Here is a 27132-nt window from a genome sequence, read left to right on the forward strand (position 1 = left end):
AAGGGAAGTGTGTGGAAGCGGGTGTTGGAGGGGGTATGTTGGGAATTTGATGGTGTGTGATCGCTAAATTGAATTCCATGAGTTCTAGACAATTTCTTCATGATAATTATCCTTTTAAATTTCATAATCTTCATTTGCCTACTCAATGTAATACCGTAACATTTTTAATTAAAAAAACACCTTTTTTGTCAGTACTTTTGAAAACATTTTCCTGCACCTGTGCCTTCTATGAAATGAATGCTCTAGAGAATCTGTGGAGATCAGCTCATGGTAGAAGCTCTCATTATCATGTGGATGAGTCCTTTTGCTTGCCCAGTGCCCTCCTGGCATATTGATGAGGTGGGATTGGGAGTTGGGAACCCCTACAAAACCAGCAGGCTAATTTCAAAAGGATGGTAATCCTACAAAACCAAGAGAGAAGCTTATTGGCTTATTGGTTGATTTGCTTTTTTTTTTTTTTTTTTAACTGAGTCTCACTCTGTCTCCCAGGCTGGAGTGCCACCCAGGCTGGAGTGCAGTGGTGCGATCTCGGCTCACTGCAACCTCCGCTTCCTAGGCTCAAGTGATTCTCCTGCCTCAGCCTCCCAAGTAGTTGGGACTACAGGTGCATGCCACCACTTCTGGCTAATTTTTTTTTATTTTTTATTTTTATTTTTTGGCTGAGCACAGGGGACTTTATTGATGGTACACGACAAGGTGGGGCTCCCTAGGCCCCTCCTTCTTCAAGGGGTCTGCATGGAAACTGTGAGGAGGGGCAGTTCGGTGTGGTGAGGGACTCAGTGTGGCAGGGACTCCCCAGGAGTGAGGGCCTCTTTTCCTCTCGTGCTCTCGCTGGGGCTGGTGGTCCAGGGGTCTTATTCCTTGGAGGCCATGTGGGACATGAGGTCCACCACCCTGTTGCTGTAGCCAAATTCATTGTCATACCAGGAAATGAGCTTGACGAAGTGGTCGTTGAGGGCAATGCCAGCCCCAGCATCGAAGGTGGAAGAATGGGTGTCGCTGTTGAAGTCAGAGGACACCACCTGGTGCTCAGTGTAGCCCAGGATGCCCTTGAGGGGGCCCTCCGACGCCTGCTTCACACCTTCTTGATATTGTCATATTTGGCAGGTTTTTCCAGGCAGCAGGTCAGGTCCACCACTGACACGTTGGCAGTGGGGACACGGAAGGCCATGCCAGTGAGCTTCCCGTTCAGCTCAGGGATGACCTTGCCCACGGCCTTGGCAGCGCCAGTAGAGGCAGGGATGATGTTCTGGAGAGCCCCACGGCCAACATGCCACAGTTTCCCAGAGGGGCCATCCACGGTCTTCTGGGTGGCAGTGATGGCGTCGACGGTGGTCATGAGTCCTTCCACGATACCAAAGTTGTCATGGATGACCTTGGCCAGGGGCACTAAGCAGTTGGTGGTGCAGGAGGCGTTGCTGACGATCTTGAGGCTGTTGTCCTACTTCTCATGGTTCACGCCCATCACGAACATGGGGGCATGAGCAGAGGGGGCAGAGATGATGACCCTTTTGGTTCCCCCCTGCAAGTGAGCCCCAGCCTTCTCCATGGTGGTGAAGACGCCAGTGGACTCCACCACATACTCAGCGCCAGCATCGCCCCACTTGATTTTGGAGGGATCTCGCTCCTGGAAGATGGTGATGGGATTTCCATTGATGACAAGCTTCCCGTTCTCAGCCTTGACAGTGCCATGGAATTTGCCATGGGTGGAATCATACTGGAACATGTAGACCATGTAGTTGAGGTCAATGAAGGGATCATTGATGGCGACGACATCCACTTTACCAGAGTTAAAAGCAGCTCTGGTGACCAGGCGCCCGATACGACCAAATCCGTTGACTCCGACCTTCACCTTCCCCATGGTGTCTCAGGGATGTGGCTGGCGATGGGAGACAAGATGCGGCTGTCTGTCGAACAGGAGGAGCAGAGAGTTTTTTATTTTTTAGTAGACACAGAGTTTTACCTTGTGGACCTGGCTGGTCTTGAACTCCTGACCTCAAGTGATCCGCCCGTCTTGGTCTCCCGAAGTGCTGGGATTACAGGCATGAGCCACCGCACCCGGCCGTGATTTGCTTTTATCTGAACTTGTGTATTTGGAGACTGAGCACCTACTTTGACCCGTCAAGAAATTGACTGGGCAGCTGTTACTGCAGGTGGCTGTTTTGGGTATACCTCATACCGTCAGTGTGTCACCCAGATGCTGTGTGATTACTCAGTTAGTTGACAGCCACAATAGCTTTGCGTGCCTGTGTTTATTTAGTAATTTTTATGTTCTCATAGTACCGTCATGTCTGCAGAGTCCTTTTGTTTACTACTTTATATCCATTTGATTATAGTGATGGCCTCTGATGGGTGTATGTGGGAATATGTACATTCCCTACTGTTAGTTGCAAATAGAAGTAATTAGAGCACAGTGTTTCACATTGAAGTAATCTCTTTTTCAAAGCCTTCTCTGAGAAGGAAAACACTGATAAACTCTTACAGTGGTAAGGTATTAGTCTGATTCTGCTTAGTAAGACAGTTGTTTCTGGAAACTTCCATTTCTGCCATGATGGATTAGAGGTGATTCACACCACCCCCACAGGCCTGGGGTAAGGCAAGTGAGGCACTTGCCTCAAGTACGAAATTTAAAGGGACACCCAAAATCTCAGTAATCGAGATTATTCATATTTTAATATGCAGTACTTTAAAAAGATCAAATTTTTTGCAAAAAAATTCAGGATGAAAAACAAAATTATTTTTTATTTTTAAAGACAGGGTCTTGCTCTGTTGCCCAGGCTGGAGTGCAGTGGAGCAATCATAACTCCCTACAGCTATGGTAGTACAGCTGGGAGGGCTCAAGTGGTCCTCCCACCTCAGCCTCCCAAGTAGCTGAGACTACAGGCACATGCCACCACATCTGGATAATTTCTTGTTTTTGTAGAGTAATGTCTCACTATGTTGTTGCACAAACTGATCTCAACCTCTGGACTCAAGCAATCCTCCCTCCTGTCTCAGCCTCCCAAAGTGCTGAAATTATTGGGGTGAGCCACCACGTCTGGCCCCAAACCAAAATTTTAAATAAAGACAAGAACAGTATTAATAATTCTTATTTTTGTCTCAAGGTCCAACGTGGCATGGCATGACACCGTTATTGATATTATATATGAAATTGTGGTGTTCTGTACCTCATGGGGTTTTTAAATTAATTTTATCTCTATTACTAAGTTTTTTTGGCATTTCCTTAAAATTTGTGCCTGAGACAAGTACCTCACTCATCTCGCCCTAGTCCCAAGTTGACTTGTATCTTAAACAACTTGAAAACTAAACAAAATATATGAAGTAACAGTTTTCATACATTTGACAGGCTGGTTAGACTGTGTTCCTTGAAATAAGGAGGCTGAGGCAGGAACAAATGAAACAAGGCTACAGTATTCCAGCTTATACCCCAAGCATAGGACTGTATACTTTTTTCTATAAAGGGCTGTATGGTAACCATTTTAGGTTTTGTGGGCTGGATGCTGTTTGTCACAACTACTCTGCTATGCTCTGTGCCTGCTTTCATCCTAAGTATGTAAGTGAGTGGATGTGGACTTGTTCTAATAAAACTTTATTGACACAAACAGCCTTAGTTTGTCCTGGGGCAGTTTTCATGTTTCAGGGCAGGAAGGGAGGAGTCAGACAGAGCCCACTGGCTTCACTAAAGTGATGAAACAGCAGAAACTGGGGAGGACAAGACAGCTAGAATCCCTGGGGGAAAACAGAGGAGGGAGCAGGTTAGAGAGAGAGCTCCAGAGAGCTGCAGAAGGACCCCCCTGAGGTGTTGGCTGCATTCTGGTCTGCACATGCCTGAAAGGAAGCACCTCAAAGCTAGGAAGAGAAGTGCCTAAAAGGAGAAGGCCAAGCACTTCTCGGACATCAGTCACACAGGGCTGGGAATAGTTTGTGTTCGCACCACCCAGGGTGGCATCAGGTAGATCCTTTGAAGGGTTGCCTTTTAATCTTTGTTAGCGTGGGTTCAGAGCAGCTTTTTCATCTCTGGCATCAGGCAGAGTCCTCAGAAGGGCTGCTTTAGCAGTGGGGCTGAACTGTCCATAGACTAATAGGCTGCTCCAGACTTGCCCTAACTGATTACAGATACCTTGGTTACATTCTCAGAACAAAGCCCCGAGTGTATTTAAAAAGATGCACCCAAACATGTAAAAAGTAATTGTGTCTGGCATCTAATAAATAATAACCAGGTATGCAGAGAAGCAAGGAAGTGTGATACTAACCAGGAAGAAAAGCAAGGGAAGCAGACCCCAGAATGACAAGGGATGATGCAATTAGCACACAAAATCATTAAAATGATTTACAGATAGGTTTCACACCCACAATGTGGAGAAAAGCAGAAGCATAATGACGAGTGAAAGAAAAGATCCAAAAAAGACTGAAACAGAACTTCTGCAGATGAAAATACAGTATATAAAATGCTGGGTGCAATGGCTCACACCTGTAATCCCAGCACTTCGGAGGCTTAGGTCGGCGGATCGCTGGAGGTCAGGAATTCAAGACTAGCCTGGTGAACATGGGGAAACCTCGTCTCTGCTGAAAATATAAAAACTAGCCGAGCTTGGTAGCAGGTGCCTGTAATCCCACCTATTTGGGAGACTGAGGCAGGAGAATCGCTTGAATCCAGGAGGCGGAGGTTGCAGTGAGCCGAGATTGCGCCACTGCACTCCAGCCTGGGCCACAGAGAAAGACTCCATCTCAAAAAAAAAAAAGTATGTGTGGCCTGTGGGACAAAATCAGCTGATTTAAGATATGTGTAACTTAGTTCCAGAAGGAGAAGAGGAGGGAATGGAAACAGTATTTGGAAAAATAGTGGCTGGAAATTTCCCAAATTTGATGAAAACTGCAAACTACAAACCTCAAAAACCCCAAACAGAGCAAACATAAAGAAATCCAAGGTACCTCATAATCAGATTGCCAGAAAACCAGTGATCAAGATCAAAAGCTTTCAAAGCAGACAGAAGAAAAGACACATTACGAAGGAACAAAGTTACTAATAACAGTAATTCCTGGTCATATTGTGTGAACCAGAGACAACAGAGTGACATTTTCAAAGTACTGAAGGAAAAAACCTATTAGCTTAGAGTTCTGTACCCAGCAAAAATGTCTTTCAAATAATGAAGGATAAATTTTATTTATTTCAAAAGTAAAGAAATTTTTAGGCTGGGCACAGTGTCTTATGCCTGTAATCCTAGCACTTTGGAAGGCCAAGGCGGGCAGATCACCTGAGGTCAGGCGTTTGAGACCAGCCTGGCCAACGTGGTGAAACCTTGTTTCTACTAAAAATATAAAAATTAACTGCATGTGGTGGCGGGCACCTGTAATCCCAGCTACTTGAGAGGCTGAGGGTGGAGGGTCGCTTGAACCCAGGAGGCAGAAGTTGCAGTGAACTGAGATCGTGCCACTGCACTCCAGCCTAGGTGACAGAATAAGACTTCATCTCAAAAATAAATAAAAACAAAGGAGAAACTTTTAGACCAAGAGACATTAAGATTTATTGCCAGCAGAATGATACTAAAGGAATTTAAAGGAAGTTCAGATAGAAAATATTCAGTGGGAAAGTTATATATATATTGTTTATATATGTATATATTATGTGTATATAAAATATATACATATATCATTTAATATATGTATCATATATGTATATATATTATATACATACATGGTATATATTATATACATATATGCATATATATTTGTGTGTACACATATATATGTATGAGACAAGGTCTCACTCTAGTGCCCAGGCTAGAGTGGAGTGGGTGTGAACTCGGCTCACCGCAGTCCCTGTCTCCTCCTGCCTCAGCCTCCTGAGTAGTTGGGACTACAGGTATGTGCCACTATGCCCAGCTAATTTTTGTATGTTTTGTAGAAATGGGGTCTCACTATGTTGCCCAGACTGGTCTCGAGCTCCTGATATTAAACAATCCACCCACCTCAGATTCCTAAAATGTTGGGATTACAGGCGTGAGCCACTGCGCCCAGCCTTAAATAGTTTCCATCTGGGGCCAGGCATGGTGGCTCACCTGGAATCCCAGGACTTTGGGCAGGAGGAGAGGGCAGATCGCTTGAGCTCAGGAGTTTGAGGCTACAGTGAGCTATGATCATGCCACTGCACTCCAGCCTGGGTGACAGAGTGAGACCCTGTCTTTCTAAAAGGGGAAAAAAATGGTAAAGTTGACAAAGCTCCAGTGAAACTGTTAAGGAAGAAAAAAGAGGTATAAATAACGAAATGAAATGAAAAAGGTGAAAACGCTATGGATTCAGTAGACTGTTAAGATATCATAAAAGGATATTGGAAATAGCATCATGCTGTGTACATCTGAAAGTTTAGATAAAATAGACAAATTTCTTTCAAAATGTAACTTAACTAAAAGTGACTGAAGAAGAAATAGAAAACCTTAACGAGTCCTATAACTATTAAAAATGTTTAGATTAAAAAAAAAATATGATTGAAGGAATGCTGGGAATGTGTGTAAACACATACATATATTGTCATGTGTTACCTTGGTTGACCTATGCAGTTTCTTTCTTTCTTTCTTTCTTTTTTGAGACGGAGTTTCACTCTTGTTACCCAGGCTGGAGTGCAATGGCGCTATCTCGGCTCACCACAACCTCCGCCTCCTGGGTTCAGGCAATTCTCCTGCCTCAGCCTCCTGAGTAGCTGGGATTACAGGCACGCGCCACCTTGCCCAGCTAATATTTTGTATTTTTAGCAGAGACGGTGTTTCACCATGTTGACCAGGATGGTCTCGATCTCTTGACCTCATGATCCACCTGCCTCAGCCTCCCAAAGTGCTGGGATTACAGGTGTGAGCCACCACGCCCGGCCCGACCTAGACAGTTTCTTGAGTACAAGATTAAAACCCATTTCTGAATATGTGATTGTATCAATGAGGGCTCTTTCTGATGTAAATTTTAAGAAATTTGGCCACGGTGGCTCAAGCCTGTAATCCCAGCACTTTGGGAGAACGAGGTGGGTGGATCACGAGGTCAAGAGGTCGAGACCATCCTGGTCAACATGGTGAAACCCCGTCTCTACTAAAAATACAAAAAATTAGCTGGGCATGGTGGCGCGTGCCTGTAATCCCAGCTACTCTGGAGGCTGAGGCAGGAGAATTGCCTGAACCCAGGAGGCGGAGGTTGCGGTGAGCCGAGATCGCGCCATTGCACTCCAGCCTGGGTAACGAGCGAAACTCTGTCTCAAAAAAAAAAAAAAAAAGAAAGAAATTCAACCTGGGCTGGTTTTTTTGTTTTTTTTTTTTTTTTAGACAGAGTCTCCCTCTGTTGCCAGGCTGGAGTGCAGTGGTGCGATCTCGGCTCACTGCAACTTCCACCTCCTGGGTTCAAGTGATTCTCCTGCCTCAGCCTCCCGAGTAGCTGGGATTACAGGCAGGCGCCACCAGGCCCAACCATTTTTTGTATTTTTAGTAGCGATGGGGTTTCACCATGTTGGCCAGGATGGTCTTCATCTCCTGACTTCATCTCCACCACACTCGGCCAACCTTAGCTGTTTGAAGTAAATAAAAGGAAGGTTTATTGATCATCCGACTGAAAAACCTAAGGCAGGGCTGGCTATAGATGGTTCAGTTGGGCCACTTTCCTCCCCAGCAGCTTCCTCCATGTGTTCATGTTCAGGTTCTCTGGGAAAGAGTGAGAATCTCTTTCAGTCCAATAGTGAGAAGAGGAGGCTCATTAATTCTGACCTGGGTTGTGTGTTCAGAGATGAACCAACTCTGGGCAGGGGAGTAAGATGCTCTAAATGACCAGATGCAAATCACAGGCTTTGCCCTGCCCAAGGGTTGGAATCAGTGCCTCTGGAAGCTGGTGGACTGAGCTAGGAATTTATACCTGACAAGAAGTCAGGGTACAGAAACTATGGGGAATGTGAACAGATATTTGGCTACAAAATTAAATCTTCATTGCAGTAATTCCCAGATGTATAATTTTGTGAATTCTTTATTCAAAATTATTATAAAATTCTATAATAAAGGATTCTTGGTTGGCCAGGTGTGGTGGCTCATGCCTGTAATCTCAGCACTTTGGGAGGCCAAGGCGGGAGGATTGCTTGAGACCCGTAGTTTGAGGCCAGGCCTGGGCAACATCTCTTAAAAAGATGTTTTAAGAGACCCCATCTCTTAAAAAAAAATTTTTTTTTTTTTTTGAGACTATGTCTCACTTTGTTGCCCAGGCTGAAGTACAGTGGCGCAATCTTGGCTCACTGCAACCTCCGCCTTCCGAGTTCAAGAGATTCTCCTGCCTCAGCTTCCTGAGTAGCTGGGACTGCAGGCATGTGCCACCATGTCTGGCTAACTTTTAATTTTTATTAGAGTCAGGGTTTTACCATGTTGGCCAGGCTGGTCTCAAACTCCTGATCTCAGGTGATCTGCCCGTCTCAGCCTCCCAAAGTGATGGAATTACAGACTACAGGTGTGAGCCACTGCTTCTGGCCTAAAAATTTTTTTTAAGTTTGCTGTGCATGGTGGCACATGCTTGTAATCTCAGCTACTAGGGAGGATCTCTTGAGCCCAGGAGTTTCAAGGCTGTAGTGAGCCATGGTTGTGCCACTGCACTCTAACCTGGGTGACAGAGGTTGACCATGTCTCAAAAAAAAAAAAAAAAAAAAATCTTAGAATACTATTATACCTCTGTTTGGAGTCAGTAGGAATTTAAAAGTCTAACAATTGTTGTTGAAAAAGTTAAGCAACAGAAACTCTCTCGTACCCTTCTGATGGGAGTGTACATTACAGCTGCCTTGGGAAATAGTTTGGCTTTACTGTATAAGCTAGCAGTCATATTTCTAGGTATGTGCACTAGAAAAATACAAGCCTAAAGCGCTTGAGCTGGCTGTACCAGAAAACTCGTACTAGTGTTCGTATTTGCTCCAAAGCAGAAACCATGCTAGAGGATGAGAATGATTAACTAATCATTCTCAGTAATATTTACTGAGTAGAATATTACACAGCAATGAAAACAAACTACAGACACAGTAACAACCAAAAAGGGAAAGAAAAAGCAAGACAAGAATATATGTAGCAATCCACCTACCTCATCGATTCTGTTTATTTTCATCTGCTTATGGATTTTATATAAATTATGTTTGGTCGGACTGCACACCTAGGTGATAAATCTCTAAAGAAAAGTTAGGAAATGATAACCATACAAGCTAAGGCACAGTAGCTCACGCCTGTAATCCCAGCGTGGGATTGGGAGGGTGAAGTGGGAGGATCACTTGAGCGCAGGAGTTCCAGACCAGTCTTGGCAACATAGGGAGATCCAGCCTCTAAAAATAAAAATAAAAAAAATTATCTGGGTGTGGTGGCATCCTCCTGTGGTCCCAGCTACTTGGGAGGCTGAGATGGGAGAATTGCTTGAGTCCAGGAGGTCGAGGCTGCTGTGAGTTGCCATTGCATCACTGCACTCCAGCCCAGGTGACAGAGCAAGACCCTGCCTCAACAAATCAAATAAAAACCATTTTGTTAAGGGAGTACTTACGTATATGGGGTTTGGGGTCAGAGAGAGGCACCTGGCCTTTCAGGAGTTCTGGCAATGCTCCATCCCTTGGCCTTGGTGGTAATTAGACTGGTATTTATGTAATAATTTAATGAAATTGTATATGTATGTTTCTTACACCTTTCTCTAAGTAATACCTCATGATAAAAGCAATTTTAAAATAATCAGTTTTTATAATACATGTTCCATTTAAAAAATGTGGAAAATCTCCAAAACACATGCATGTACAGTAGTTAAACATGTTTAATCTTAAATTTCTTCATGTCATAGAAATTTACATTTAAAAATTATTTATTTATTTGAAATGGAGTCTTGCTCTGTTGCCCAGGCTGGAGTGAGTACAGTGGCATGATCTTAGCTCACTGCAACCTCCACCTCCCAGGTTCAAACTATTCTCCTGCCTCAGCCTCTCTAGTAGCTGGGATTACAGGTGTGTGCCACCACACCTGGCTAGTTTCTTGTATTTTTAGTAGAGATGGGGTTTCACTATGTTGAACAGGCTGGTCTCAAACTCCTGACCCCAGGCGATCCATCCTCATCCTCCCAAAGTGCTGGGATTACAAGCATGAGCCACTGTGCCTGGCCTTGAAATTTCATTTTTAAAAGCTGTAAATATTTTCCAGATGAGAATTGACCAAATATTATTATTATTTTCTAGGTAAGGGACTCTGCTACAGTAATTAAAGAAGGATAAGGTTGGCGTTGCTTCGCTGCTTTTTTTATTGAAGTCCTTCCTCCCTGATCAAGCGTCCATATTGCTCCTTAAAGCATATGACACACAGGTATGCCACTAGAAAATTTTATTTTGTGTAGATTTCTTTCTTCAGCCGTTAACTTTTCATTTTGCCTAAAAATCAAGTCATGTGTGCGACCTCCTGAACACGTTCGTTGTTGGCTGTAGCCCTTCCATTCTTTAGCAGATGTATCTGACTTTCTACATACATGGCACTTGCTTTTGGTTTCTGTCTGACCTTATTTTTCTTTTTCTTTTTTTTTTTTTTTCAAACCAGTATTAAACTGAAAATGATAGACATTGTACTTGATGGCCCGAATGAGTGAGTAAGTTGGAAAACCAAGAGTAGTGGCCCGCACCTCTGTGAAAGGCCTGCTTTCTGAAATCTCTTAGTCCTGCCCTTTTCTAGAAGGTGCCCACTGCAGGCAGCTGGAGGTGTGGCCTGCCTCATGGATTATTGCATCTTTTGATGCAAGAACATTTGCTCCTTAACCATCTTTCTCTAGGATTTTGAAAGAAAATAAAATATTGTGTTTCAATCTCTTAATTTGTGACTGGTGGCTGAGATGGGAGGATCTCTTGAGAGTTTGAGCCCAACCTGGCCGACATAGTGAGACCCTGTCTAAAAAAATAAAATAATTAACTGGATTTGGTGGTATGTGCCTGTAGTCCCAGCTGCTTGGGAGGCTGAGGCAGTATGATCACTTGAGCCCAGGAATTCTAGGCTGCAATGAACTAGGATCATGCCACCGCACTCTAGGCTGGCCATAGACCAAGACCCTGTCCCTTAAAAAAAAAAAATAGGGCTAGGTGCGATGGTTCATGCCTGTAATCCTAGCATTTTGGGAGGCCAAGGCGGGTGGATCACCTGAGGTCAGGAGTGTGAGACCAGCCTGGCCAACATGGTGAAACTACATCTCTACTAAAAATACAAAAAAAAAAAAATTAGCCGGACATGGTGGCAGACACCTGTAATCCCAGCCAGGAGGCAGAGGTTGCAGTGAGCTAAGATCATGCCATTGCACTCCAGCCTGGGCAACAAGAGTGAAACTCCATCTCAAAAAATATATGATAATAAATCTTTCATATGTTAGAACATTAATATAAGTATAAAAAGTTTGTAATGTTTGCTTCCAAAATGAGATTTAATACATAGCTATTTTTCATAAATTGAAAAGTGTCAAGGAAACTGCTATTCAAATTTCATTTATAATCATAGTATCATCATAGTACCGTTCAGTTTTCCCCAATAGTGTCTGGTGTTTTTAGTTTGTTTGAAGCCTGGTCCAAATATTTGCAGTTAGCTGATATGTCTGTTAAGTCTCTTAATCAGTAGAATACTCTCCCCATCCCTGTTTTCCTTGCGTTTTATTCGTTGGAGAATCCTGGCCGATTGTCCAGTAATCAGAAGTTCCCCCCCTCTGGCCTTTGCTGTTCCCACTGGACATGTTCTTCTGCCTCTGGGTGGATATAGAGGCTCGATCCTTCTGGCTCAGCCTTTCAGCACAGTGCTTCAGAGGTGCACGGCGCCCTCACCAGGAGGCACACATCTGTACAGATGTGAGATCCAGTGTTGTTTTTTTTTCCCCCTTTTGTCATTTTTATTTAAAAGACACGGGATCTTGCTGTGTTCCCAGGCTGGTTTTGAACTCCTGACCTCCCATGTCGGCTTCCCAAAGTATGCTGCAGGCATGAGCCACGGTGCCTGGCAGATCCAGTATGTTTTGAAATCTCTTGTTTCATTCTAACAATTGATTGAAACATTATAATCTGCCTCTCAGTGTGACCATGTTTTAAGCTTTTCACTTCTTCAAATATAGTTGATACTCCAGGAAGATGAACCTTATCACACTTACAACTTCTACCCCTTACACAGCCCCGGGGCTCTAGCCCCGTGTGGCGGGTGTGGCCTTGGGGAGGCCTCCATCTGGAGAGGTGCTGCCTGCACTTGGTTGCATGTCAAGTGGACTGAGCCCTTGGCTCTTCTCCCTGCTTCCTGTCCAGATGGCAGGACTCTGGCCCTGGGCCAGAAGAGGCACAGTGTCTTTGCATATAGTAAGGGTTGAATGAATACTTTTAAAAAGTCCTAACTTGTATGAACCAAGGGATACTGACAATGCTGGACCCCAAATGACTGTTGTTTCTCGAAGGCTCTAAGACCGTGTCTTATACTGTGATTTAATCAGGTTCTTTCCTAGGTGTCTGCCTGAGTCACTTGGTCTGTGTGTCTCTCCCTCCCTGTCCTAAGGGGGCTTTTCATGTGTGACTGTGATCTGCCTGTCTGTCTGGTCAGAATCCAGCCTCCTGTTACTTGCCCAGGGTGCTTCCCGCAGTGGAACATTTGGCATCAGGTATCAGGAGCAGAGTCAGTATGCTGAAATGTTTGCATGAATATGGATTTTCAGAAAGCCTTGTTATCAGCAGGGCACACCTGTCTGTTCACGATCTTTGCCCTTCTCCCTTTATTGGCATCATTTGGATGATACCTCTGATTGCCCTGCTGGGCTGGATGTGGAGCTGCTTTTTCCCCCATTTGTGTGGTTGCTGTCTTGCGGCAGGAGACTTTTTGTTTATCTGATGCTTCCCTTTTTTGGTTTTCCCCGGGCTTTCCAGCTCTTGGAGCGCCCTTTTGTCAGCAGATGTACTTTTGTTTCCAGTTCTTAAATTATAACTAAAATGTAGTTCAACTAAAATCATAGAAATAGGGAACATAAAACAAATCATTAGTGTAATGGAGGCAGAGAAGAAAGTGAGAGGAACCCAGTCCACCTCTGCTATACTAGGTATAGATACGCCTCATCTGTGAGCAAGGGCCTTCCCGAGTCACTGACGAGAAACTACACTTTTATGAAGTAATTCTCTCAAATAATTAGAGATGCCTTTCCTTTAGTTAAAAACGAGACCTCAAAATACAGTAAATTCGTGTCTAGAACTGTAGCAAACAGTAAGTAAAGTAGTAGAGTAAAAGTTCTGCTTAAAGAAGGCTATAGAGTAACAGTAGCAGACTGGGTGTGGTGGCTCACACCTGTAATTGTAGCACTTTGGGAGGCTGAGGCGGGTGGATTGCTTGAGGTTAGAAGTTTGAGACCACCCTGGCCAACATGGTGAAACCCTGTCTCTACTAAAAATACAAAAAATAGCCGAGTGTGGTGGTGTGCACCCGTAATCCCAGCTCCTCAGGAAGTTGAGTCAAGAGAATCGCTTGAACCTGGGAGGCAGAAGTTGCCCTGAACCAAGATCTCAGCACTGCACTCCGGCCTGGGCGATAGAGTGAGACTCCATCTCAAAAAAAAAAAAAAAGTTGCAGAGCTCAGAGTGCCAGATGCTGCTGCTCCTGGTAGTTCTGGTCTTGGCCCTTCCTCAGCTCCCGAAAGTGTACTGGCTTAGGGGCCATTTTTAGTCACACAGTTGCCTTCTTTGTAGTTTTCTTAGCGCTGTCTTTGCTCAGTGGATCTGTTGTTGCCATTCAGCAGTACATTTCTCTCTCTCTGGGAACAAACGTTCTCTTCTCAAACCTGGTGCTCAGGGAGGATAGGAAGTGGGCTATTAAGTAGGCAGTGGCCTCGGGTTCCCAGCATGTGTATGACCGCCATGCTCACCAGAGGTGCCTGTGTCCAGCCTCTGAGCATTGGAACCTCCAAGGTGCTCCCACGAATCAGGATGCCAAACATTAATTGGCAAGTCCCTAAAAGTTGCCTCAAATGCCATCTTTAATGTATTTAACTGAATTTGCATAATTTTTCTTTATTAACACAATAATTATAAATATAGAATTGCCATTAACTTATAATGGTTGTATCTAAATTTTAGGATAAAGATAGAATTTAACTATTTTTAAGCCCATATATAGGCAATTATAATAAAGCTATTTATGTTCAAATCAAGAAATCTAATAAAAGGTTTTTGCAATCCTTCCACATACACAGTCTCACTTATTTCTTTTTTTTTTTTTTTTTTTGAGACGGAGTGTCACTCTTGTTACCCAGGCTGGAGTGCAATGGCGCCATCTCAGCTCACCGCAACCTCCGCTTCCTGGGTTCAGGCAATTCTCCTGCCTCAGCCTCCTGAGTAGCTGGGATTACAGGCATGTACCACCATGCCCAGCTAATTTTTGTATTTTTAGTAGAGATGGGATTTCACCTTGTTGACCAGGATGGTCTCAATCTCTTGACCTCGTGATCCACCCACCTCGGCCTCCCAAAGTGCTGGGATTATAGGCGTGAGCCACCGTGCCCGGCCACTTATCTCTTGCTACTTCTGGTGATAGGCCTGCCTGTGGAACACACAGGTATTCCTGCCTGTCCACAGCTCAGTGTAAACAGACCAGATATGATCACGATTAGAAATTACCATCACAGGCCAGGCGGGTGGTTCATACCCATAATCGCAGCCCTTTAAAAGGCTGAGGCAGGACGATTGCTTGAGCCCGGGAGTTCGAGACCAGACTGGGCAACATTGGCGAGACCCACCTGGGCAACTTGGCGAGACCCTGTTTCTACAAAAAATAGAAAAGTTAGCCAGGTATGGTGCCGCATGCCTGTAGTCCCAGCTATTTGGGAGGTTGAGGCAGGAGGATTGCTTCAGTCTGGGTGTTCAAGGCTATAGTGAGCCATGTTTGCACCACTGCACTTCAGCCTGGATGACAGAGGAAGAAAAGAAAGAAAAAAAAGAAAAGAAATTACCTCAAAAGAAAAAAAAGAAAAGAAATTACCCTTATAGACGTTTTACTGCTGTGAACATGTGTATACATGTGTTTGAGTACCTTTTTTCAGTTCTTCTGAGCATATACCTAAGAGTGGAATTGCTGGTCATATGGTAATGTTTTCACTTTTTGAGAAACTGCCAGCCTCTTTTCTTTAGTGGCTGAACCATTTTACGTTTCCACCGGCAGTGTATGAGTGTTTCAGTTTTCCCACATCCTAACACTTGTTATTTTCCTTTTTTAAAAAAATTATAGGCCAGATGCGGTAGCTCACACCTGTAATCCCAGAACTTTGGGAGGCTGAGGTGGGTGGATCACGAGGTCAAGAGATCGAGACCATCCTGGTCAACATGGTGAAACCCCGTCTCTACTAAAAATACAAAAAATTGGCTGGGCATGGTGCCGCGTGCCTGTAATCCCAGCTACTCGGGAGGCTGAGGCAGGAGAATTGCCTGAACCCGGGAGGCGGAGGTTGCGGTGAGCCGAGATAGCGCCATTGCACTCCAGCCTGGGTAACAAGAGCGAAACTCCATTTCAAAAAAAAAAAAAAGAAACCCCATCTCTACTAAAATACAAAAAATTAGCTGAGCATGGTGGCACACACCTGTAGTCCCAGCTACTCGGGAGGCTGAGGCACGAGACTTGCTTGAGCCCAAGAGGCAGAGGTTGCAGTGATCTGAGATCATGCCACTGCACTCCAGCTCGGGCTACAGAATAACACTCTGTCTCAAAAAGAAAAAAAAAAAAAAAAAAAAAGGCCAGGCACATTGGCTCATGCATGTAATCCCAATAATTTGGGAGGCCAATGTGGGAGGATCATGTGAGCCCAGGAGTTTGAGACCAACCTGGGCAATATAGTGGCACTCTGTCTCTACAGAAAATAAAATAGCTGGGCCTGGTGGTACACACCTATATTCCCAGGTGTTTGGGAGGCTGAAGTGGGAAGACTGCCTGAGCCTGAGCCCAGGAGTTCAAGACTGCAGTGAACCATGTTCACACTAGTGCACTCCAGCCTGGATGACAGTAAAACCTTGTCTCAAAAAAAAAAAAAAGAAAGAAAAGAAAAAAATTGCAGCCATCCTAGTGGGTGTGAAGTGGGAACTCATTGTGGTTTTGATTTGTATTTATTTTCCTTCCTTCCTCCTCTCCTCTCCTCTCCCCTCCCCTCTCCTCCCCTCTCCTTTTCTCTTCTCTCTTCTCCTCTCCTCTCCTCCTCTCATTTTCTTTCCTTTTGTTTTGTTTTGTTTTCTTTTCTTCTTTGACAGAGTTTTCATTTTTTTTGCCCAGGCTGGAGTGCAATGGCACTATCTCCGCTCACTGTAACCTCTGCCTCCCAGGTCCAAGTGATTCTCCTGTCTTAGCCTCCCAAGTAGCTGGGATTACAGGCGTGTGCCACCACATCTGGCTAATTTTATATTTTTAGTAGAGACGGGGTTTCTTCATGTTGGTCAGGCTGTTCTCGACCTCCTGACCTCAGGTGATCCACCTGCCTTGGCCTCCCAAAGTGCTGGGATTACAGGTGTGAGCCACCGCACCTGGCCTCTTTCTTCTTCCTTTTTTTTTTTTTTTTTTTTTTTAAGTTGAAGCAAGTTTCTTAAGAAAGTAAAGGAATAAAGAATGGCTGTTCCATAGGCAGAGCTCATGCTGCTCCCTGTTTGTACTTATTGTTACTTCTTGATTGTGTGCTAAAAAGGGGTGGATTCTTCATGAGTTTTACAGGAAAGGGGTGGGCAGTTCCTGGAACTGAGGGTTTCTCTCTTTTGTAGACCATATAGGGCAACTTCCTGATGTTGCCATGGCATCTGTAAACTGTCAGGGTGCTGGTGGAAGTGTCTTTTAGCATGCTGATGCATTATAATTAGAGTATAATGGGCGGTGAGGACGACCAGAGGTCACTTTCATTGCCATCTTGGTTTTGGCCAGCTTCTTTACTGCAGCCTGTTTTATCATCAAGGTCTTCATGACCGGTATCTTGTGCCGACCTCCTATTTTATCCTGTGCCTTAGAATGCCTAACTTTCTGGAAGTGCAGCCCAGTGGGTCTCAGCCTTATTTTCCTCACCCCCTATTCAAGCTGGAGTTGCTCTGGTTCAGATGCCTCTGGCATGTTTTTCCGCTCCCTTTCACAGGGGACCCCTTAATCCTAAATGTCGTAGAGGGACAAAGATCCATCTTCTGTAACTTCTTCAGGTGGAATAGGGTGCTGATATTCTTGCCTAACCATGAGAGTCTCTCGTATTCAGGATAGAGAATAGCTCAGCCAGAAAGCATCAGTATGGTGAGGGCCATTCATAACTCCAGGTTCCAGTGAAAGGTGATATCTGGAAGATTAGTAGGTGTTCAGTTTAAGAAAACATTCAGTAAACTTATCCTGCATCCCTACACAAAGAGTACAACAGCAATATATTCCACAGCAATATATTCCACAGCAGTAAAGCAGAATAAGTAAAATTATCCCGAGTAAACCAAGTAAGAAGGCTTTCCATGAACTGGGCAGTTGTTGAAACCAAGCCGATAGGGGGTCGCCAGCTGATTCCAGTACATGCCCAGAATTAGAATATTGATCTAGATTTTTACATTCCCCTTCTCTCTTGTTCTTCTGAGCAGTAGCCAGAGATCGCTGGCTGGTTCACAGGAGTAAGCACGGTTAGCCTCAGTTGCAGAAAGAAACTTAAACACAGCTGATGAGACTAGAGTCTAATAGAGCTGTACTGTACTTCCTGACACAATGTATTTTCTCTCTCTGGTCTCCCATTTTTACTGAAGACAAGTTATGTTAAGACTGACTTCCTTTATTATACTTGGCCTGATTATTTGTATAAAGTGCAGCAGGAACCATTATTTTTCACATAGCGTTTTAAAAATTGACTTTGATGGAACTTTGTTCCATAAAAGGAACCTCAGATAAGACTTTTTAAAAAGCCAAGCCCAGCCGGGCGCAGTGGCTCACGCCTATAATCCCAGCACTTTGGGAGGCCGAGGTGGGCGGATCACGAGGTCAAGAGATCGAGACCATCCCGGTCAACAAGGTGAAACCCCATCTCTACTTGAATTGCTGGTAATGCGCGCCTGAGGCAGGAGAATTGCTTGAACCCAGGAGGCGGAGGTTGCAGTGAGCCGAGATCGTGCCATTGCACTCCAGTCTGGGTAACAACGGCGAGACTCCATCTCAAAAAAAAAAAAAAAAAAATGCCAAGCCCAGCCATGGGTTTGTACCCTCAAATAACCTGTGAGTTGGGAAATTCCTCTCCTCTTGAGTCTCAAGATGACTTGGGGCTCCTGGGCCTGTCAGAAAGTGACATTCTTTACTTACCACACGTTAGGAACCCTGCACAGGGACTGTGTAGACAAGGCATGAGGCCAGTTTTCCCAAGGATATTTTATTGGCTCTATAAGTCAAGTTTGAGTCCTTAAAGGAAAGCACGCCAATCCAGTCAAAGCCTTAGTAAAGTAACCAGTTTCTCTAATTGTGTCCTGTTGCAAAAGAAAACAGATTCTTATTGCACTTGTGCAAATAACTATATTATAACATAAGAATGCTCACGAATAGTTTCCAAATTCTGGAAAAAGCAGGTAGAGAGAAACAAATATCCTTCAGATTTTGTTCACAGAAGTATACTTTACTCAATTGTCCAAAGCTGTGAGTAGCTCAAAAGTGTCCTTGACTCTGAAAAACAAAAATGATTAGCAACGTTTTAAGCAAAAAGTCAAAAAAGATTACTTCAGTCTTTTGTTCAGTCCATGCCGTTAATTCCTATTCTACTTCGTAATCATTTCAGCTCTCCATGAGAGTCCTGAAAGTTTCTTTCTCTATTCTAATGTCACAATCTCCAAAGTTATTAGAAACCTGTATCTAAGAGCACCTGTCGAAGTCCTGTAGCTGATTATAAACCACCTTTTGAAGAAGAGCAACACAACAGTTGTCTGTGGATGACAGAAAGTCTTGAGGCAGCCTCTACTAAAGGCACAGTTGACTAGGAATTTTGATTACTTTTGTGGTATACAATTTTACATAATTATAATTATTAATAACATACAGTGAGTCAAATCAGAATTCTAGGAGTTTCCCATTACTTTGGAACACATACCAATAACATATTTATGTAAATACAGGTCAAAGAAAGCCAAACACCATTTCATATTTGACAGCGTTTCCTGTATGATTTTTATGACAAGCCAAATTTCACCATTGCATTAGTGTACTATGAATGTTAAACCCAATTCTTAACAAAACGTTATAGACAAATCTGCCTAATTTTAATGTCTGACCATAAGATAAGATTCTTATAAACCTTTTATAACCCGTTACCAGTTTTTGTTAAAGAGCAGACCAATGCTCTAAGAAAAACCTGTTGTGCTTTTAGTCCAGTGTTCAATTCACAGAACTATATAATAGTTCCCTTTAACTTTGGTCAATATGTTCACACACAGAATTTCTTTTACAAGATTAATATTTCACAAACTCTCCACAACTTTTGCAAACCTTCAGCTTTCTTCTAACTTAAAACAATCCCAGCCGGGCGCGGTGGCTCAAGCCTGTAATCCCAGCACTTTGGGAGGCCGAGGCGGGTGGATCACGAGGTCAAGAGATCGAGACCATCCTGGTCAACATGGTGAAACCCAGTCTCTACTAAAAATTACAAAAAAAAAAAATTAGCTGGGCACGGAGGCGTGTGCCTATAATCCCAGCTACTCAGGAGGTTGAGGCAGGAGAATTGCTTGAACCCAGTGGGTGGAAGTTGCGGTGAGCCAAAATCGCACCATTGCACTCCAGTCTGGGTAACAAGAGCGAAACTCCATCTCAAAAAAAAAAAAAACAATCCCTTAACCCTTTAATCTAGGCAAAAAAAAAAAAAAAAAATCCACATTCACTTGCCCTCTTTTACCGAAAACACATTTCACTTTCCTTACACATTTTGCGTGTAAAACTGTTTTTCAAGTAGTCTCAAGTATGTCATACTATTAACTCTTAGCAGCTTTTACTTTTGGTGAAAAACTTGGTGAGCAATTTTAATTATGCACTAGGCATGGAGCTTAGGACACCAGGCAGGAGTGCAGATAAGGTCTGACTCTTTATAGCATAGCTAGGAAGCATGGCCAGCTCCACAAGTCCCCAGGCCTTACCCAGAATCTAATGGCTCTAGGTGATCTGACCTGCCCGATTTAGACCAGATGTCTTTATTTTACCAATAATCTTTTTTTGTTTGTTTCTTTTATTTTACCCATAATCTTTAAAATTTTCTTTACTTCCTACAGCTTAAGTCACATGAATTAAAAGGTATCATTACACTTTTTACTTTTCTGACAAAAATATCTGATTTAAGCATTTGTTTTTAAGCCAATTAATCAAAGCGTTTTGTTTCACACACACAACACATAAATACGTAGACAAAAGAAAACCCAGTAGTTGTAAGGCTTTTCATTTGCTAGTTTCTTAACTGGGTTACTGGCTTCATGGTGGAACAGGGCTAGGAAAGCAGGCAGTTTCACAGCCTAATAAGCAGGCACAATTGGAAGGCAAAACAGATCCCCAAAAATCGAAGGTCCCATTTTTATACTGGATCCTGGATCCCAAAAGAGAAACGCTACAGAATACAACAGTGCGGTGATTTGACCACGTATTCCATTGCCAAGCAACCTGAAGCCAGTCAGCCCTTTCTGTGATCAGCCCATCCCCCACTGGAGTCTTACCTCTCAGTGGGGAAAGGTGAGGATATCTCCATGCCTCCCAGCTGGCCAAGAGCAAGCTTTTGATCCAGACATGCAAAGATCCAAGTATCCCCCCCCCATGCCATTTAGCTGTCCCCAAAAGTATTAAATTATTTCCTACCTAGTTATTACTCACCAAAGCTCTCTCATAATGTGAAGTAATTTCTCATATCCCCAAAAGTAAAAAAAATCAGATAATGCAGTAATGCAGTGCAAAACAGAACAGAGCCTTAGATTTTGAGAGGTATCTATCCATTTTTAGTAATGCTTGGGGTTCTGTGAGGAAAATAGAGGCTTTTCCCCAAACAGGATGTGTGGCACCTCCTGTTTTTCCTAAGAAGTTTCAGGCTGTTAGAGCTTGAATATCCACTTTTAATTAAGCTGACTTTTAACCATATCACTCTTTTAAAAGTCCTTTTAAACCTCTTATTACCCAACTTTAGCCACGCCAAACCACCAGTGTTCCTGGCTTTTGAACTTTACCAAATGTAGCCTCCCCGGTGCTCAGAGAAAGGAAAATTTAAGACAGTTTATGGAGGGGAAGAGAATCAACAAATGGCAAAGGTCACCCAAACACCAACCAGAAAGTGCTCATTTTCTAAGCTGAAAATTGAACCTGAACCTGAGCCACCATTGTGAAAAGACAGCCTTAACTGCTAAGCTACAGCATTGGGCAGTTTCCATTGCTTTTCCCAGAAGGAGCCCAGAGCAGTAAATTTTGAGCTTGCAAAGGCTTTTAACTGCTCAAGATACTTTGTAGAACCAACTATGACGTGAACCCCAAAATTCCTGTTCCCTGGAAGGTGGAGACCAAGAGAAAGTATTGCCACGTGATTAGAGGGTCAAGCTCTCAAGGGCATTTCTCAGACATGTGGTCTTTGGGCATGATGGTGACCCCGAATAACAGAAAAGATAGGAAAGGGAAAGCAAAGAAAGGGAGGAAAGCAGGAGGGTGGGGAAGGCGAGAAGCTCAGGGAGGCCAGAGGAGGACCCACCCATTGCAGCCGACACTGAATCAGAAGTTCAGGTAGCTGCTTGTTGGGAGCATAGGGATCTTTTCCAGCAGTCCCGTCAGCTCTGGTTTCCTCCTTGCAGGAGAAAAAGAGCCCCATGTCTTGTGATCCTGTACATGCCTAATTCTGTCGCCCACAGCCATCAGCAAAGAGTGCAAGGCAGATTAATCCAAAGAGAATAGCAGTTAACATCCCAGGGTGTGGTGGCAGGTGCCTGTCGTCCCAGCTACTCGAGATGCTGAGGCAGGAGAGTCACTTGAACCTGGTGGAGGTTGCAGTGAGCAGAGATTGCGCCACCGCCACTGCACTCCAGCCTGGCGACAGTGAGACTATGTGTCAAAAAAAAAAAAAAAAAAGAGTGCTTTATATATGTTACATATTCTGGATGCTAGACCCTTAATAGATATGTGATTTGCAGGTATTTTCTCCCGTTCTGTTAGTTGTCTTTTCACTTCACCGATAACATCCTTTAGTGCACAAAGTTTTTCATGTTGGTGAAGTTCAGTATATCTAGTTTTTTATTGTGTTGCTTATACTTTTGTTGTCATATCTAAGAATCCATTGCCAGATTCAAGGTCATTAAACATTTACCCCCTGTATTTTATTCTAAGAATTTTATAGTTTTAGTTATTATGCTTTGATTGTTGATCCATTTTTAGTTTGTATATGTGGAGTGAGGTAGGGGTCCAAGTTCGCTTTGCAAATGTTAGTCCGGCTGTCCTAGAACTGTTTGTTAAACTGTTCTTTTCCTGCCGAATGGTCTCATTTAGCACACTTGTCAAAAGTCACTTGAGGCCCGGTGCAGTAGCTCATGCCTGTAATCCCAGCACTTTGGGAGGCTAAGTCAGGCAGATCACTTGAGGCCAGGAGTTTAAGACCAGCCTGGCCAATGTGATAAAACCCCATCTCTACTAAAAAATTCAGGCTGGGTGCAGTGGCTCACGCCTGTAATCGCAGCACTTTGGGAGGCTGAGGCCGGTGGATCACAAGGTCAGGAGATTGAGACCATCCTAACTAACACAGTGAAATCCCGTCTCTACTAAAAATGCAAAAAATTAGCCAAGCGTGGTGGCGCGTGCCTGTAGTCCCGGCTACTCTTGAGGCTGAAACACAAGACTCACTTGAATCTGGGAGGCAGAGGTTGCAGTGAACTGAGATTGTACCACTGCACTCCAGCCTGGGTGATAGGGCGAGACTGTCCAAAAAAAAAAAAAGTCACTTGGCCATAGATATATGTGTTTACTTTTGTACTTTCAATTTTATTACATTGGTCTGTATGTCTGTTCTTCTGCCAGTACCACATAGTTTTGATTATTAAAGCTTTGTAGTAAGTTTTAAAAGAGGGAAATATGAGTCTTAAAACACTAGTCTTCTTTTTCAGTATTGTTTTGGCTATTTGAGGTATCTTGCGGTTCCTTAAGAATATGAGGATCAGATTTTTATTTTATTTTTCCTGTTGTGGAGATAGTGTCTCACTATATTGCCCATGCTGGTCTTGAACTCCTGGTCTCAAGTGATCCTCCTGCCTCAGCATCTCAAACTACTAGGCATGAGTCATGGTGCCTGGCCTCAGATTTTGTATTTCTGCATAAAAGTGCTGTTGGAAATTTAATAGGGGTTGCACGGAATCTATAAATCACTTTGGGTAGTATGTTAGGGTACTGCAGTAAAACGGAACCAATTGTGTATACGTGTGTGCGTGTGTCTTAGAGATTTATTAAATGGAATTGGCTCACACATGGAGGCAGGCATGTCCCGAGATCTGCAGAGGAGTCGGTGGACTAGAGAGGCAAGAGAGCAGATGGTTTACTTCTAGTGCTAGCCCAAGTCTGAAGGCCTGAGAACTGGGGAAGACAGTGGTGTAGTTCCTGTCTGAAAGCTGGCAGGCCAAAGACCCAGGAAGAGCCATTGTTTCAGTTTGAGTCCACAGGCAGGAAAAACGCTGATGTCTCGGCTTGAAGATAAGCAGGCAGGAAGAACCTGCCTTGATGCAGGGGAAGGGTCAGGCTTTTTGTTTTATTCTGGCCTTGATCTAATTAGATGAGGGCCACTCATATTGAAGATGGCAGTCTGCTTTACTCAGTCTGCCAGTTTTTATTTTTATTTTTAAAATTATTTTTATTTATTTATTTTTTTGAGATGGAGTTTCGCTCTTGTTGCCCAGGCTGGAGTGCAATGGCACGATCTCGGCTCACCGCAACCTCCGCCTTCTGGGTTCAAGCAATTCTCCTGCCTCAGCCTCCTGAGTAGCTGGGACTACAGGCGCGCACCACCATGCCCAGCTAATTTTTGTATTTTTAGTAGAGATGGGGTTTCACCATGTTGACCAGGGTGGTCTCTATCTCTTGACCTTGTGATCCACCCACCTCGGCCTCCCAAAGTGCTGGGATTATAAGCATGAGCCACCATGCCTGGCTATTTTTTTATTATTTTTTTTTAAGAAAAAGAAAAAGGGGGAGAGAGAACAGGAATCTTGCTCTATTGCCCAGGCTGGAATGCAGTCTAAAAATAGGTATTAAAAACCTCTTTTGTGGCGATAATTGTACTTATCAGTGGAGATAGGAAGGAATAAGGGAAGAAAATAACAAAGAAACAGCCAACCAATATTTCATTTAAGTCTGTGAAATGCTATGCAAATGCTGAAGAGTGATTAACTTCCAATTATGTGGTCACTTTCAAAATAATTGTAATGTGATACTGAGAAAAATGTATGTTCTGTGGACCTGGGGTGAAGAATTCTATAGATATTCACTGAATTTACTTGTTGCAGGTCTGAGATCAAATCATAGATGTTCCTGTTAATTTTCTATCTCATTGATCCGTCGAATATTAACAATGTGGTGTCAAAGTCTCCCGCTGTTATTGTGCGGGAGTCCAAGTCTCTTTATAAGTCATTGAGAACTTGTCTTATGTATCTGGGTGTTTCTATATTGGGTGCATATATATTTATGATCATTGACTCCTATTGTTATATTGAGCCTTTTACCATTATATAATGTCCTTCTTTGTTTCTTTTAGTCTTTGTTGCTTTTTTTTTCTCTCAATTTGATTGGTAAGTCTTCCATCAAAGCTTTGTTTTGAGTCTTTGTGAGTCCTTGCTTATGAGATGGATCTGGATACAGCGTACCAATGGGTTTTGACTTTTTATTCAATTTTCCTTTCTGTGTCTTTGATTGGGGCATTTAATCCATTTAAATGTAGGATTAATATTGATATTTGTGAGTATAATATTGTTGTTTAATGCTAGCTGGCTATTTTGCCCATTAGTTGATATAGATTCTTCATTATGGAGATACTCTTTACCTTTTGGTAAGTTTTTGGGATGACTGATACTGGTTGTTCCATTCTGTGTGTAGCGCTTCTTTCAGAAGCTCTTGTAAAGGCAGGTCTGGTGGTGGTGAAATCTGCGTGCTTGCTTGTTCGTGAAAAATTTTATTTTTCCTTCATTTATAAAACTCAGTTTGGCTGGATATGAGATTCTGGGTTGAAAATTCTTTTCTTTGAGGATATTGAATATTGACCCCCAATCTCTTCTAGTTTATAGGGTTTCTGCTGAGAGATCTGCTGTGAATCTGATAGGCTTCCTTTTATAGGTAACCTGACCCTTCTCTCTAGCTGCCCTTAGAATTTTCTCCTTTATTTCAACCCTGGTGAATCTAATGATTATGTGTCTTGGAGTCCCTCTACTTGAGGAATATCTTTGTGGTGTTCTCTGTATTACCTGGAGTTGAATATTGTCCCACCTTACTAGGTTAGGAAAGTTTTCCTGAATAGTATCCTGAGGAGTATTTTCTAGCTTGGGTTCATTCTCTTCATAACATTCAGGTACACCTATCAAACATAAATTAGGTCTTTTCACATAGTCCCGTTTTTCTTAGAGACTTAGCTCATTCCTTTTTACTCTTTCTTCTCTAATCTTGACTTCTTGTTTCATTTCATTAAGTTGGTCTTCGACCTCTGATATCCTTTCTTCTGCTTGATCCATTTGACTGTTAAAACCTGTGCATACTTCGTGGAGTTCTCGCATTGTATTCTTCAGTTCCATTAATTCACTTATATTCTTCTCTAAATTGTCTATTCTCGTTAGGATTTCGTCAAACCTTTTTCAGAGTTCTTAGTTTCTTTGCATTGGGTTAGAACATGTTCTTTTAACTCACAGAAGTTTCTTATCATCCACCTTCTGAAGCCTACCTGTTAATGGAACGCACTCATTCTCCATCAGGCCTTGTTCTGTAGCTGATGAGGAACTGTGATCCCCTGTAGAGGGAGAGGCATTCTGATTTTGGGTATTCTCAGCCTTTTTAGGCTGGTTTCTTCCCATCATTATAAATTTATCCATCTGTCATCTTTGTAATTACTGACTTTCTAATTAGGTCTCTGAGTGGACGTCCAACTTGTTGATTCCCAGCACTCGAATCTGAGCAACCCACTGCACTGGCAATCTGCCAGTTTAAATGTTAATCTCAGATTGAGATACGAAAAACCCTTCAAAAAATCAATAAATCCAAGAGCTGGTTTTTTGAAAAGATCAACAAAATAGACGGACCACTAGCCAGACTGATTAAAAATAAAAGAGAGAACAACCAAATAGATGCAATAAAAAATGATAAAGGGGAAATCACCACAGATTCCACAGAAATTTAAACCATCATCAGAGAATATTACAAACAACTCTATGCACATAAACTAGTAAACGTGGAAGAAATGGATAAATTCCTGGACTCCTGTGTCCTCCCAAGCCTAAACCAGGAGGAAGCTGAAACTATGAATAGACCAATAACAAGGTCAGAAGTCGAGGCAGCAATTAAGAGCCTACCACACAAAAAAAGCCCAGGTCCAGATGGGTTCACAGCCGAATTCTACCAGACACACAAAGAGGAGCTGGTACCATTCCTTCTAAAACTATTTCAAACAATCCAAAAAGAGGGAATACTTCCCAAATCATTTTACGAGACCAACATCATCCTGATACCAAAACCCAGCAGAGACCCAACAAGAAAAGAAAACTTCAGGCCAATATCCATGATGAACATAGATGCAAAAATCTTCAATAAAATATTGGCAAGCCGAATGCAACAGCAAATCAAAAAACTTATTCACCATGATCAAGTAGGATTCATCCTGGGGATGCAAGGCTGGTTCAACATACGCAAGTCTATCAACGTAATTCACCACATAAACAGAACCAAAAACAAAAACCACATGATTATCTCAATTGACGCAGAGAAGGCATTTGACAAAATTCAACAGCTCTTTATGCTAAAAACCCTCAATAAACTCGGTATCGATGGAACGTATCTCAAAGTAATAAAAGCTATTTATGACAAACCAACAGCCAATATCATACTGAATGGGCAAAAACTGGAAGCATTCCCTTTGAAATGTGGCACTAGACAAGGATGTCCTCTTTCACCACTCTTATTCAATATA

General features: G+C 43.0%; 1 protein-coding gene and 1 pseudogene across 8 annotated transcripts in view; one reads left to right on the top strand and one right to left on the bottom strand.

The window, feature by feature from the left end:
* Positions 1-27132, top strand: part of TRAF3 (TNF receptor associated factor 3) — a 138213-nt gene that overhangs the window by 61449 nt on the left and 49632 nt on the right. For 4 of the 7 annotated variants that reach the window (XM_035261594.3, XM_078335803.1, XM_035261585.3 and 1 more), the window contains exon 3: positions 10205-10328. The exons of the other annotated variants lie outside the window; for them this stretch is intronic. The gene's annotated coding sequence lies outside the window, so the exon portion shown is untranslated. The remainder of the gene's footprint in view (positions 1-10204; positions 10329-27132) is intronic. 7 annotated transcript variants of the gene reach the window in all.
* LOC100387045 (glyceraldehyde-3-phosphate dehydrogenase pseudogene) lies at positions 629-1929 on the bottom strand (annotated as a pseudogene). The gene has a single exon (XR_089224.7). The product of XR_089224.7 is annotated as a glyceraldehyde-3-phosphate dehydrogenase pseudogene (transcript).

This window comes from Callithrix jacchus, chromosome 8, assembly GCF_049354715.1.
Source record: "Callithrix jacchus isolate 240 chromosome 8, calJac240_pri, whole genome shotgun sequence".
Lineage (NCBI taxonomy): Eukaryota > Metazoa > Chordata > Mammalia > Primates > Cebidae > Callithrix > Callithrix jacchus.